The 6,000-nt window shown below is 43.5% G+C and overlaps 1 pseudogene; it reads left to right on the forward strand.

The window, feature by feature from the left end:
• The window catches only part of LOC106562802 (ATP-binding cassette sub-family C member 12-like), an 88,665-nt pseudogene that overhangs the window by 60,349 nt on the left and 22,316 nt on the right, over positions 1-6,000 (forward strand).

A 6,000-nucleotide genomic window follows, 5' to 3' on the forward strand; every position in this document is an offset into this window, starting at 1 on the left:
GGGGTCAGATTTAGATGGGATTAGCAGAGGTCAGAGTTAGATGGGATTAGCAGGGGTCAGAGTTAGATGGGGTAAATGGGGTCAGAGTTAGATGGGGTAAATGGGGTCAGAGTTAGATGGGATTAGCAGGGGTCAGAGTTAGATGGGGGTAAATGGGGTCAGAGTTAGATTGGATTAGCAGGGGTCAGAGTTAGATGTGATTGATTTCTGATGACTGTTTGACTTTTTAGGGAAACCTGCTTGGTATCTGTGGCAACGCGGGAAGACATCGCTGATATCGAGCATTTTAGAACAGGTTTGCTTTGAAAGTGTTTGTTACCTTTTATCAGTTAAATGTTCAAATATACAAACAATACATACGCCATAGAATAAATGCATCAGTATGACTGAAAATTGTCAGAAATCGTAAAACAAGTTGCCTCATCCAAAGATTCTTCCAAAAACTGTAAAAATCATGTTTTGAGTTGCATGGCGTGATGTATGATATGTTCCCCATCCCAGATGCACCTGCAGCATGGTTCAGTCACAGCAGACGGAGCGTTTGCCTACGTTTCACAGCAGGCCTGGATCTTCCACGGTACGGTCCAAGACAATATCTTGATGGGGGAACCCTTCAACCAGACCAGGTAATGTTTCTATGGTCTGTTCTCCTTTACTTTACCAGCCAGGTAATGTTACTATGGTCTGTTCTCCTTTACTTTACCGGCCAGGTAATGTTACTATAGTCTGTTCACCTTTACTTTACCTGGCCAGGTAATGTTACTATGGTCTGTTCTCCTTTACTTTACCTGGCCAGGTAATGTTACTATAGTCTATTCTCCTTTACTTTACCTGGAAGGTAATGTTACTATGGTCTGTTCTCCTTTACTTTACCTTGCCAGGTTATATTACTATGGTCTGTTCTCCTTTACTTTACCTGGCCAGGTAATGTTACTATGGTCTGTTCACCTGTTTTACCTGCCAGGTAATGTTACTATGGTCTGTTCTCCTTTATTTTACCTGCCAGGTATGTTACTATGGTCTGTTCTCCTTTACTTTACCTGGGCAGGTAACATTACTATGGTCTGTTCTCCTTTACTTTACCTGCCAGGTAATGTTACTATGGTCTGTTCTCCTTTACTTTACCTGGCCAGGTAATGTTACTATGTTCTGTTCTCCTTTTCTTTACCTGCCAGTTAATGTTACTATAGTCTGTTCTCCTTTACTTTACCTGGCCAGGTAATGTTACTATAGTCTGTTCTCCTTTACTTTACCTGCCAGGTAATGTTACAATGGTCTGTTCTCCTTTACTTTACCTGCCAGGTATGTTACTATGGTCTGTTCTCCTTTACTTTACCTGGCCAGGTAATGTTACTTTGGTCTGTTCTCCTTTACTTTACCTGCCAGGTAATGTTACTATGGTCTGTTCTCCTTTACTTTACCTGGCCAGGTAATGTTACTATGGTCTGTTCTCCTTTACTTTACCTGGCCAGGTAATGTTACAATGGTCTGTTCACCTGTTTTACCTGCCAGGTAATTTTACTATGGTCTGTTCTCCTTTATTTTACCTGCCAGGTAAGGTTACTATGGTCTGTTCTCCTTTACTTTACCTGGCCAGGTAACGTTACTATGGTCTGTTCTCCTTTACTTTACCTGCCAGGTAATGTTACTATGGTCTGTTCTCCTTTACTTTACCTGGCCAGGTAATGTTACTATGGTCTGTTCTCCTTTACTTTACCTGGCCAGGTAACGTTACTATGGTCTGTTCTCCTTTACTTTACCTGCCAGGTAATGTTACTATGGTCTGTTCTCCTTTACTTTACCTGGCCAGGTTATGTTACTATGGTCTGTTCACCTGTTTTACCTGGCCAGGTAATGTTACTATGGTCTGTTTACCTGTTTTACCTGGCCAGGTAATGTTACTATGGTCTGTTTACCTGTTTTACCCAGCCAGGTAATCTTACTATAGTCTGTTCTCCTTGACTCCTGAATATCAATACATTATGTACAGAATCTGTAACTGGGTTCACCCAGAGTAGATGGCGTTCCATGACAATAACGATGTTATGGTCATCTAAGGATCTTTTCATTGGTCTAACAAACTCCCTTCTTTAACAAGCTTCCCTGCAGCAGTATCTCTTGGTGACAGTGGTTTATGGTAGGTAGAGTGGCTGGACCTGTTCTGCTTCAGACTACCACATGACCATGTGTGTGTTATGTCATCAGGTGAACGATTGGCAGAGCTCTTGTCAGGAATAGAACAGAGGCCAATCAGTAACTCTAGAGGAAGTCTGTCCTCGATTTACCCCATGGAGCCTGATCCAGCCCAGCCTATCCCTGGCCAGATACATACTGTATGTCCTATTGTAGTACATCTAGGTAGATGGTACACTATCCATGACATTGCACCTCAGCAATTCCACAGGATTATCAGCTGTTTTAGTATCTTAATCCATGTTGTTCTCCTGAATGAATCCCTGATAACCCATGTTGTTCTCCTGAATGAATCCCTGATTACCCATGTTGTTCACCTGAATGAATCCCTCATAACCCATGTTGTTCTCCTGAATGAATGAATCCCTGATAACCCATGTTGTTCTCCTGAATGAATCCCTGATAACCCATGTTGTTCTCCTGAATGAATCCCTGATAACCCATGTTGTTCTCCTGAATGAATCCCTGATAACCCATGTTGTTCTCCTGAATTAATGAATCCCTGATAACCCATGTTGTTCTCCTGAATTAATGAATCCCTGATAACCCATGTTGTTCTCCTGAATTAATGAATCCCTGATAACCCATGTTGTTCTCCTGAATTAATGAATCCCTGATAACCCATGTTGTTCTCCTGAATTAATGAATCCCCGATAACCCATGTTGTTCTCCTGAATTAATGAATCCCCGATAACCCATGTTGTTCTCCTGAATTAATGAATCCCCGATAACCCATGTTGTTCTCCTGAATGAATTAATCCCCGATAACCCATGTTGTTCTCCTGAATGAATTAATCCCTGATAACCCATGTTGTTCTCCTGAATGAATGAATCCCCGATAACCCATGTTGTTCTCCTGAATGAATCCCCGATAACCCATGTTGTTCTCCTGAATGAATCCCCGATAACCCATGTAGTTCTCCTGAATTAATCCCTAATAACCCATGTTGTTCTCCTGAATGAATCCCTGATAACCCATGTTGTTCTCCTGAATGAATCTCTGATAACCCATGTTGTTCTCCTGAATGAATCCCTGATAACCCATGTTGTTCTCCTGAATGAATGAATCCCTGATAACCCATGTTGTTCTCCTGAATGAATGAATCCCTGATAACCCATGTAGTTCTCCTGAATGAATCCCTAATAACCCATGTTGTTCTCCTGAATGAATCCCTGATAACCCATGTTGTTCTCCTGAATTAAGTGTCTTCATTATTATTGCCCTTTTTTGTCTTTCGTAAAGGTATGACAAAGTCATCAGTGCCTGTAGCCTGATACCAGATCTGGCTATTCTTCCATATGGGGACAAAACTGAGGTAAGGGCTCACATATATCCAGGTTTTGAGTCGTTCATTTGATGCTAGAGCTCAGAATGTCTTTTGACTTTCAAATAACAGGGCCCGAACCTGGACGCTACCGACTGGGTTTTCTCTGTAGATAGATGAACAGGGCCCGAACCTGGACGCTACCGACTGGGTTTTCTCTGTAGATAGGTGAACAGGGCCCGAACCTGGATGCTACCGACTGGGTTTTCTCTGTAGATAGGAAAACAGGGCCCGAACCTGGACGCTACCGACTGGGTTTTCTCTGTAGATAGGTGAACAGGGCCCGAACCTGGACGCTACCGACTGGGTTTTCTCTGTAGATAGGTGAACAGGGCCCGAACCTGGACGCTACCGACTGGGTTTTCTCTGTAGATAGGTGAACAGGGCCCGACCCTGGACGCTACCGACTGGGTTTTCTCTCTAGATAGATGAACAGGGCCCGAACCTGGACGCTACCGACTGGGTTTTCTCTCTAGATAGATGAACAGGGCCCGAACCTGGACGCTACCGACTGGGTTTTCTCTGTAGATAGATGAACAGGGCCCGAACCTGGACGCTACCGACTGGGTTTTCTCTCTAGATCGATGAACAGGGCCCGAACCTGGACGCTACCGACTGGGTTTTCTCTGTAGAAAGATGAACAGGGCCCGAACCTGGACGCTACCGACTGGGTTTTCTCTGTAGATAGATGAACAGGGCCCGAACCTGGACGCTACCGACTGGGTTTTCTCTGTAGATAGATGAACAGGGCCCGAACCTGGACGCTACCGACTGGGTTTTCTCTGTAGATAGATGAACAGGGCCCGAACCTGGACGCTACCGACTGGGTTTTCTCTGTAGATAGGAGAGCTTGTCTAACTCTATTATAGATGATGTCCTGTAGATAGGTGAGTGAGGCCTGAACCTGTTCTGTACTGACTGGGTTGTTCTGCTGGTTCTGTACTGACTGGGTTGTTCTGCTGGTTCTGTAGATAGGTGAGTGATGTCTGAACCTGTTCTGTACTGACTGGGTTGTTCTGCTGTTTCTGTACTGACTGGGTTGTTCTGCTGGTTCTGTACTGACTGGGTTGTACTGCTGGTTCTGTACTGACTGGGTTGTACTGCTGGTTCTGTAGATAGGTGAGTGATGTCTGAACCTGTTCTGTACTGACTGGGTACTACTGCTGGTTCTGTACTGACTGGGTTGTACTGCTGGTTCTGTACTGACTGGGTTGTTCTGCTGGTTCTGTAGATAGGTGAGTGATGTCTGAACCTGTTCTGTACTGACTGGGTTGTACTGCTGGTTCTGTAGATAGGTGAGCGAGGGCTGAACCTGTTCTGTACTGACTGGGTTGTTCTGCTGGTTCTGTAGATAGGTGAGTGATGTCTGAACCTGTTCTGTACTGACTGGGTTGTTCTGCTGGTTCTGTACTGACTGGGTTGTTCTGCTGGTTCTGTAGATAGGTGAGCGAGGCCTGAACCTGTCTGGTGGTCAGAAGCAGAGGGTCAGTCTGGCCAGAGCCGTCTACTCCAACAACGACATCATCCTGCTGGACGACCCTCTGTCTGCGGTGGACGCCCACGTAGGGAAACACATCTTTGAGGAGTGTATCAAGAAGACCCTGAAGGGGAAGAGTATTATCCTGGTCACCCATCAACTACAGGTAGGAAGTAACTGCTGGTTACGAGCTTAAAGTTTGGTTGAACTCTGAAATATGTCAGTATTTCCCCTTGATTATCTCACTCGTTTAGGAATATACAGTTTGGTTGAACACTGAAATATGTCAATTTTTCATTGAACACTGAGGATAGATAATAGACAGTAACAGCAGTATACTGTAGGTAGGGGTAAAGGATAGATAATAGACAGTAACAGCAGTATACTGTAGGTAGGGGTAAAGGATAGATAATAGACAGTAACAGCAGTATACTGTATGTAGGGGTAAAGGATGGATAATAGACAGTACCAGCAGTATACTGTAGGTAGGGGTAAAGGATAGATAATAGACAGTAACAGCAGTATACTGTAGGTAGGGGTAAAGGATAGATAATAGACAGTAACAGCAGTTTATGTGATAAGTCTAAAGAGTTTGTGCAGAAAGGGTCAATGCAGATCGTCTGGGTGGATACAGTATTTGGTTAACTTGACTTTTTTCCACATTTTGCTGTTGTTACAGCCTGAATTTAAAATGGATTACATTGAGATTGTTTGTCACTGGCCTAAACACAACATCCCATAATATCAAAATAGAATTATGTTTTTTTCTGAATTTTTACTAATTAATTATAAATTAAAAGCTGAAATATCTTGAGTCAATAAGTATTCAACCCCTTTGTTATGTCAAGCCTAAATAAGTTCAGGAGTAAAAAAAATGTACTTAACAAGTCACATAATACGTTGCATGGACTCTGTGTGTGCAAAATGAATGACTAGCTCATCTCTGTACCCCACACATACAATTATCCGTAAGGTCCCTCAGTGGAGCAGTGAATTTCAAACACA

This window comes from Salmo salar, chromosome ssa11, assembly GCF_905237065.1.
Source record: "Salmo salar chromosome ssa11, Ssal_v3.1, whole genome shotgun sequence".
Taxonomy (NCBI): domain Eukaryota; kingdom Metazoa; phylum Chordata; class Actinopteri; order Salmoniformes; family Salmonidae; genus Salmo; species Salmo salar.